At 30.8% G+C, this 10,208-nt stretch overlaps 1 long non-coding RNA gene across 1 annotated transcript; it reads left to right on the forward strand.

The window, feature by feature from the left end:
- The first annotated feature begins 2,107 nt into the window (after window positions 1-2,107).
- LOC131941771 (uncharacterized) lies at window positions 2,108-7,216 on the forward strand. The gene is made up of 5 exons (XR_009386677.1): window positions 2,108-2,197; window positions 2,296-2,505; window positions 2,877-3,064; window positions 4,461-4,612; window positions 6,427-7,216. It is a non-coding gene; the product is annotated as an uncharacterized LOC131941771 (long non-coding RNA).
- Window positions 7,217-10,208: the final 2,992 nt, after the last annotated feature.

Raw genomic sequence — 10,208 nt, forward strand, 5'->3', positions numbered from 1 at the left:
ATAAGGACATAGAAGTGACATACAAGAGCAACTGATCAGAAACAATTATTGTTCGTATTGGAATACGACATGGGTATTTCGTCGACTGTTTAATGGTATAACTAAACAAGCTAGAGGAAACAAACTGGAATCCAACGGATGTTAACAGCTCGAAGTCTTGGATTTCTCAGATGTGCGCTCATGGCGTTCTGATTAGAATCAGCAGCAATAAAACGCGTTTTAAACTGTAAGACAATGTGCAACTAAAATGCATTGTAAATAAAATGTATTCAGGATCCATAGCTAAATGTTAAGTCTCTTTTGTTGTATGGCTCGGAGCTAGGTTATAGACAGTGGACAATGAAATAAGAGCATGGAGATAGTGGTGGTTAGGGCAAAATATCAGAAATATAGAAAATAACATCACTAAGCAGGTGCTGGTGTAAAGTCCACGGCAAAAGAGGAAGAGAAGGTGACAAAAAAGTCCTGAAGGAAATCGATTGAAATAGAAATGGGGGAGGCTGGATTATTAGGGTTCTATATTCATAAAAATCAAGTGAGTTGACGAAGTGTTGCCTACGCCTATGCTCTTTAGGAAACCGAAATGAAAAAAAAAAGAAAATCGAAAGAGCTTAGAGCAATGGTTCTTAACCTGGGTTCGATCGAACCCAAGAGGTGCTATGTAAGTCTCAGAGCTTCGTCTGAGGTCAAGACACACACCCGACTCATGATTCACGGTCGGATTGTGTCAATGTGGCGATTAAAACTTAATGAAGTATTTGGTGAAGGCGCATATGAAGCTGGTAAGGTTCGGTACCTCCTAAAAGATTAAGAACCACTGCTTTAGTGTGTAGTTTGTATATAGTGCAAGCTTATTCTACTTTTGGTTGTGTCTTTAGAACAATTTCGATAATAGGGTATTATAGTTTAAAATTATCAGTTAGGTTGAACAAAGCGACAAAGCATCAGCTGTTGTCGTGTTGTTCCATTTTTTTACATCGTTTAGTAGGTATAGTGGCTTTAATTATATGAACATTGCAGTATTAGGACTTGTTATGAAATAAGCAATAACAAAATCATCTATTCCGTACAATAGACTTGTATTTTTAGCTCTTAAAATTTCGGCACGAGTATCGTCTTCCACCCACCCGCTCCGACCGTATGCTATTTTACTGATCGGATAGCGATTGAAGAATCCGTGATATTTAGTTCTCTTTAATACTTCCAGACTGCCGGAAGAAACACTGTGTCGCGCCTATCACCTGTGCAGTAATGTAACCGGTAGCTCCCAGGAGCCCCCGTGGCTCCCCTGACACCTGGGCCATCGACGAGGGACTTACAGCATACCTTATTGAGTGCAGGTTCTACATTTATTTTAAACCCAGATTTTCTTGATCATGATCTAGAATAAGAATCTACCTAGATCTAGATTCTATCTTCCTTAGTGTATCTAGATCTAATACTAGAGAGATCTAGATCTAGTACTATTCTAGTATCTAGATCTAGATAATTAAGATATCTTAAATCTTTCATCTATTCTCCGACAGAGGCTAGATCACAGATCTAGTATTAACTACTAATTAAATAGTAACGTAAAGAAAGTGACTCATTGATTAATACAAGGGTAAAACTCCATTTTAGCGTATTTTATTCCCAGCTTTACGTTCACCTCCAGTTGAGCGTATTTTATTATAAACACAACCGAAACACACACAAATGTTAGGAAATCACTCTGCCTATTTCTTTATGAATTTTTTGCTTAGTTTTTTAAATTAATTTTGTCAAAACTTGAGAAAAATCTAAAGTAACTAAAGTCTAAAGTCTAGTAGATCTAGATAATATAGATCTGTAAAGTTTATACATATTGCACTTGTTTTGCTTTTTAGTATTTAGAAATTGTCCAGATAGAAGAGTAATCAGATATTTAATTTTTTAAAACAGTATTTAAAAAAAAACTGGCACCCCCACGAATAAAATATTTGTTTAAAGCATGATCAGTAACACGAAATAACAATTATATTCCTTTCAGTAGAGTCAGTGGCAAACAGACAAACATTGTGAATTAAAAGCTTATAAACTTTAGGAAAATAGGTGATGTTTCAGATAATATAAAATCAATAAAATATTGCGCTAATGAGTGTGTTTGATATTTTTGTTAAGGTATCTTGCGGTGTTTGATGGGGGGATGGCATAAGAAAGTCCACACCAAGCAAAATAGGTAATTTGAACATAAAAGTTTATTTTTTTGTTTTATTAGAAAGTTATATATAACTTCGCTTTTATGCTTACTTACATAACAAATCATTTCTGTTACAGCCAACAAAAATAGTTAGTCTGCATGCTGTGCTAAGAAAATTTGTGGAAATAGGATTGGGAAAACTTCATCTCAATTTGAAAAATGTTGCAGTTTGTTGATGTCAAATAAAAACATGCGAATAATTTCATGCACTGACTGTTACCCTGTTTGGAAATGGGCAGCAATTGTCTGTTAGAACAACACATCTCCATATGTTTAGTTTATGGCAGGTGAGAATATTTTGCAAACAAATTTAAGATTGTTGTTGTTGTATTAATTTAAAAAATGCTTAATTTTTAACCCCATACCAATCTGCCTGGCTAATGAGCTAAAGCTTGGGCTGGTAATGAGAGAGTTAAAGAGAGAGAGAATACTTTAGTACATTTATACAGTGTTACCAGGAATTGTATGAACACCAGAAGTGGCATGTGATATTGGTCTATCATGTGATGTATGTATGTATGTATAGGTGACATAACAGTTCATCACTTGATCATCTGGGATCAGAAATTTAAAATTAATACTGTTCTATTAATAGTATTATTAATATTACCACTCCTAAACTTGAATTTTTGAAAATCAAATATAATTCTTTTGGCAGAGGACACATCAGGAGCATTTTTACTGCAATTGTAAAAAGCAGCCCATAGTACTTTTCAAAATGGGTCCACAGGCAGACCTTCCCACATCACCAAAAGTAGCTTATCATTTTGATTTCCTCATACAAATGAGAAGTCTGCTAATATAATGCTAATACATCATTGCTGTAGACACCAAAGACCAATTCAGGTAAGTTGCTTACATTAAGTTACACACTGCACATTAGCAAATGTTTATCAAATCTCTCTTAATACAATTTTAATGTTCATCCAACAGTAGACTATCTATCCATCCATCCAACCATCCATCCATCTATCTAATATGACAACTTTAGCCCATAGATTGCTTTGGTCTGCTTCCCCACCATTTTCCTCTCCGAATCGTTCATGGTGTTTTTTTCTACCTCTTGATTTCTATCTGTTGTCGGTCTTCCTCCACATCATGGGATGGATTAAGACTTGATTAGGACCTAAGACCTTTATAAGTCCAGATATTTTATGTCAGTGCCTTTCCAAAATAGTGTCAACAATAAGTACTAATTAATAGGTATGAAATATTGTAACATCTACCGGCTCACTATAATTACAAAACATCCGTGAATCTGCGTGTGCTCAAGTATTGCTCATCAACGTTGAGGAATCCCTGTGTTTATAGTAAAAGAGGCATATTTTTCCACTTTCAAGATCTATGTTAAAATAATGAAATAATCTTAAAAATTACCAAATTTGCAGGCGTTTGGTTTAGAAATGTATCAGTAATTTGGTTAGTCAAAATCAGTTTTTCTTCCTGGCATAGAATGAAATGGAATTTATATAGAAAATACATACTTTTAACAGTGTGTTACCCCCCCCCCTCCTGAAATTTCAAGTCCTTTCCCCCCCCCCTACCTACCCCCCCCCCCCCCCCCCCGAGAAAAAAGTCTGGAAGAAACACTGGTCATAATTAATGGTTATTCTAAACCTAGACACAGAAGCACATTATTCTCCTAAAACACATGCTAAAAATTGGGTGAAGAGTATTGGACATTCCAGACACTCTGCATTCTAATGCTGCAGTATATTTAAGTATACATGATAGCTGTTCACTCTGACAATTTTTGTATGGGCCCTTCCCCTAAGCTATAGCTTGTGTGACTTGTATTAACTACTGAACTGTCCATGTCACCAACCCATCTCAACCTAGGCCTGCCTTTTGATATTTTCCCTTTGAGGTTTTGGTGTATCACTTTCACTTCCCTGTTGATTGGCATTCTTTCAGAGTGACCTGCCCATTGCAGTACTCCCTTTTTATTTTTTGTTACGAAATGAAAAGTCAATTTTGAAAAAGCGGACAGTAGACTGCAAATCTAAAAGTCTCAGGTTTGAAACTCTTAAATTGAGTCCTGAGTCCACATTGCTCTGATGAATACCTGATTCACATTTGGGAAATTAAAAGTAACTACACTATCGATTCATATACTGAGGTCATGTAAATAGAAGATCTCTACTTCAATTGCTCTATGGACAGTCAGGCCTGAAAGGGTTTCTTTACTTTTTACAATTCTGCCTTGCATTCAAATTTTATTTAATTTTTATTTAATCCACAGTGAATGGAAGGAGTTGGGTTAACAGATGCTGAAGATATGGCTGTGGGCGAAGATTTTCAAACTTAATAAAAAGATGACATCTGAAACTAAACATGACCTTTTTTAATGGACCTACTCTCTACGGAGAACAAAAGAATATAGAGTTAATCTAGGTAGACATTTTGATATCAAAATTTACTGTACAGCATACCTTTATTTTTATTTATCTCAAGCTCATATACACTGCAGTATATTAAACAGTTCAGAATTCACTGACAATTTGAAGATTGAATTCTTATGCTTGTCAATTGATGTTGGCTTATTTAAAAGGTGATGGTATGGTCAAATGGTAGAGCATTCAACTGCTAACCCAAAAGTCTCGAGTTCTGATCCCGGGCTTGTCCCTGAGTCCATCCAGCTCTTTTTGGAAAGTAAAGCACAAAGCATACTGCTGACCAAACTATCCTTTAATATGCCGAGGTCACTGAAAATATGTGAACTCTATTTTATCTGACCCATGTACGGTAAGGTTTGAAAGGGTACTTTGCTACCACACAATTGAACCCTCCATTATTATATTTAGTAGCGCAGCAGTGGTATAATTTTTTATTTAAAGCTATGTTTCATTTTATGAAATTACTCTCAACAAAAAAGCTTGAGGGCAAAATCAGTTTATCTAATATTTTATGTTTTCAAAGTTTGCTAATTAAGTCTTTAATACTCTATAAAGAAATATTTTAACTGTATAGTTGCAAGGCTTACATTACTTATAAGAGCAAGCATACTAAAAACACTGCATTAAACGTTTGTCAGAGTTAAAGCAACTTCATCCAGGGTATCCGTCGTTTCTTTAAAAATATCCTACAAAAGTTTTTTTTTTTATTGACTGAGGTTTTTTATGTTCTAGAAAGTTGGTAAAAGGTAAAAAATTACTTTAAAGAATTTTATTAGGTCCTGCTTCTAGCATACTTTTGATAACTTAATAATAATGAGACCTTTTCTATTTCCCATTTAGAAATCTTCCTAAAAGGATACTTTTCTCTTACGTAACTATGTAATAGACTTTTTAAAGGAGCAGTGTGTTTAAACTCTTTCAAATTACAATATTGATATATCCTTTTTTTTATTTATAAAAGAATTGGAAAGCAATTAAGTTCAATGTTCCAAAAAGATTGAAAACATGGGCCAAAAAATATTGTCAAGAAGTATTAAAAAGACAAAGTGTTTTAAAAAATATTTTCAGAAATTTAGATGAAGATAATTGATGAACAAATGATTTATGAATATCAAATACATTTAATTTTTTATGCTTGCAAACATACAATTACAAAATTTAAACCTAGGAATTTTCTAGATATTTTTAGATTAACATAACTTCTATTTTCTTCTTTAACTGTTTAAATGGTCTTTAGTTTTCTAAAGGCTGACACAATTCAATGCTGGATCTGTGTAGCTCACTATTCAGATCTGGCATTTAGTTTAGTCTAGTTACACAATACCTGGTTTAAAATGTATTTACCTTTAATGTATTGTTTGTTGTGTGATTTGTTTTCTAGTGTATTAAACCAATTCTACTTAAACCATACCTAGACCATCTGCAGCATAATCATCAGAGCCATTACATTCTTTGTCAAACTCTCTAAGTAGAAAATCCAGTCATAAATATTCCATTTTTAGAAACTAAGTGTAGAAACTGAATTTGTAAAATTCCATTTACACAAACTCCTGTTTCATAAACGCCTTTCTAAATAACCAATTGTAAATATTTGAATGTGTAGAAAGTCCAGTGATTAAAAATTGCATCAACTGTCATGGTTGAAACGCCATTTTTAACATAACTTTTTTTTGTGTGAATTTAAAATGTTTCAATGTTGGTATAATTCATTTATGATACAGTGTAACATAAATGAATTTTAAAAGATAATAATAACTTAATAATAATTAAAATTAATTTAATAGTGTCTTTTTTTTCTTCTATTTTTTATAGGATCTTATTGTTCATCACCATTACTATAAGGATCAAACTTTTATAATCAAGGAGGCTCATCCTGGTAGTTTGTGAATAAGATAGCACTGCACAAAAACTTTTTAAATTTGTATATCCTATTGTTATTTGGATAATATTTTATTATTTCAATAAAATACGTTTTAAAAAGAGCAGTGAAGATAAATCTTAGTTTCATTGCGCAATGTTAGTAATATAATTGGTCAGCAGAATAGAACTACGGGTACATATGTAACAAGTACCTGTATGTGACCCCTATATGCCAGCATTGACTTCACTTGCCATTTTTGTTTTGGATACATTTTCTTTCTTAACCACCCATATAAAATGAAGTTTAATTTCATTAAATATAAAGAAAGTATCTTTTACTTTTGAGTAATATTTTAAGTTATTCTCCAACTTAAAAATCCAAATATGCTTGGACTAAAATTTCCTTTTCAAACCTGACGGTCTATGGGGCAAGTGAAGTAGAGTTCACTTGTTTCTGTGACCTCGGAATGTGAAGAGATAGTGTGGTCAGCAATATGCCCAGCCACCTTTACTTTCCCTAACGTGAGTTAGGACTAACCACCCTAGAATTTATCAGCAATTAAATAATGTCCCTAAAATTTTGTATATTTTGTCACCTTTCCATATGAATGCTATGTGAATTGTTTTTGTAAATAAGCACATCGTCGTTAAAAACCTGCTGGTTGTTATACATAATTCATCAATTTTATGTAATTAGAAGAACGCCAGTTTATAGCGATTACATAGGCATGTTTAAACTGATTAAAACAAAGGAATTTTTAAAATTTTCATTGCTTTTGTTTTAAAACAAAAACAAATGTTTAACAATTCTGTGAATTTTTTTGTAACATACTTTTGTATAGGGGTTTCTTGTTAGTAGCTATAAGCTAGTGTATTTGTATTTACTAGGTGCTACATATAGGTTATTTGTTAAATATAGTTAAAGCTGGGGACAGCAACTCTTCTAGGAGAGACGACTCCAAAATTAAACAACTTCTGCCTTGTAGTTTGTTCTTGGTTGGACAAAGTCTATGGAAGCAAATCCAAAAAGAAAAGCTGGCTGAAATCGGAGTCAATGGCCTCAATGGCGCATAACCAGTTGACACGTAACGCTTAATTGTGTTGGAGGCGTGGTCGAGTCGGCAAAAAGGTCATGGTTGATAAATTCGAACGAAGTATCGAGTTCAAACCCACTGGCAGATAAATCTCGATCCCCTTCAACACTAATAATTAAGAACGAAGAAGAAGAAGAAGAAAAGGTAATAATTATTTACATGTAAATATATATATATATATATATATATATATATATATATATATATATATATATATATATATATATACATACATATATAGATATACATATATATATATACCTATACAAATACATATAGAAATACATATACAAATACATATACAAATGCATATACAAATGCATATACAAATGCATATACAAATGCATATACATATAAAAATACATATACAAATACATATACACAAATACATATACATATACAAATATTTATACAAATACTTATACAAATATTTATACAAATATTTATACAAATATATATACAAATATATATATACAAATATATATACAAATATATATACAAATATATACACAAATATATATACAAATATATATACAAATATATATACAAATATATATACAAATATATATACAAATATATATACAAATATATATACAAATATATATACAAATATATATACAAATATATATACCAATATATATATACAAATATATATACAAATATGTATACAAATATAAATACAAATATATATACAAATATATATACAAATATATATACAAATATATATATATAAATATATATATATATATATATATATATATATATATATATATATATACAAATATATATATATACAAATATATATACAAATATATATATATAAATATATATATATATATATATATATATATATATATATATATATATATATATATATATATATATATATATACAAATATATATACAAATATATATACAAATATATATATATACAAATATATATATATACAAATATATATATACAAATATATATACAAATATATATACAAATATATATATACAAATATATATATACAAATATATATACAAATATATATACAAATATATATACAAATATATATACAAATATATATACAAATATATATACAAATATATATACAAATATATATATACAAATATATATACAAATATATGTACAAATATATATACAAATATATATACAAATATATATACAAATATATATACAAATATATATATACAAATATATATACAAATATATGTACAAATATATATACAAATATATATATATATATATATATATATATATATACAAATATATATATATATATATATATATATATATATATATATATATATATATATATATATATATATATGTTGTTAAACAGTTTCCTTGCTTGCCCCCTACCCTTTTAATTATTTCTATATTAGAAAACAAACTGGATTTCCATTTTAAGAAATTTATTTATCTACATTTTCAAATGTAAATGTAAGGTTTAATTCTCTGGATATGTGCACTTCCATTTGCCGTCCGTGTTGTCTTTTCTAAGAGAAAAAAAAATGCATTTGATTATTTCCTAAAGAAAGTTGGTAGATTAATATAAGTTAACAATAAATTCAAATAAACATTGCCTGAGTCTATTGAACTATTACGGTAACCTGACTATAAGACTATGGATATGGACGACTGTAGGTATAAACGATCACAAAAATCATTCAATTGCTGGGGCCATGGCAATGTATAAACTCTTTGCTTCACCAGTTTAACACAGTAGATTATCCTTGAGCGTAAACACATGAAACTTGGCAAAATGCGCACATTGGCCGGCCAATGCGGGCTTCGGTCGCACTTCGGGCTATGACCGTAACATATTGCCGGCCAATGCGCGCATTTGCCGGCTCTCTTGGCCAAAGCCCGAAGAACTTAGCACTAAGATAATCTACAGCTCTACTGCGCATGTCTGATGTTTATTTACATTTGTTCTAGTACTTGAGCTGTAGATTATTTAGGCACATTATATACATATTTTATAGAAACTGCATCTATCATTAGTGCAAATGAAAAAAAAAATCATTATGTCTTACTCGCAAGTGTTTGGTTGACAACACGGTGGAACATGTATACCTAAGCATTCTGTCAAACTGTACGAGCATCCTAGCATAGTGCCAAATTCCTGCCTGCAAAAGTTATCAAATTAGAAATGTATCAATTTTAGGTCTCAAAAGGTTGCTGACCCCTGGGATAAACCATTATTATCTGAGTGAATAACGCCCCTTTTTTATCTATTTCGTCTCAACTTTTAAATTTTGTTTAACGAATGCAGATTTCGTTTGTGCTGGTCTAGTGGTAAACAGAGTGAAATATGAGCCGTTGATTTTTTTTAAAGTTTCTTGATTATATTTGGTCTTTTATTTAGGCGTAGACTAGACAAATAATAAAATAGAACGTGGAAAGACAAGGCTGTGTTATTCCGCCAATGAAATCCGCCCATAGTTAAACAAATAGAAAATAAGAAATATTGATAGAATGTATAATATAAATTACAATAAAAATTAAAAGCATAAAACTGATTTGTTATATTCTATTAAACCACACCCCCCCCCAACTTCCCCCTTTCCCCGCCCCCTCTTCCAAGCTCCTCAATAATCTAACTACATCCTCATATAGACAACTGTGAC

This window comes from Physella acuta, unplaced genomic scaffold, assembly GCF_028476545.2.
Source record: "Physella acuta isolate Inbredline_101_S28 unplaced genomic scaffold, ASM2847654v3 ptg000030l, whole genome shotgun sequence".
Classification (NCBI taxonomy): domain Eukaryota; kingdom Metazoa; phylum Mollusca; class Gastropoda; family Physidae; genus Physella; species Physella acuta.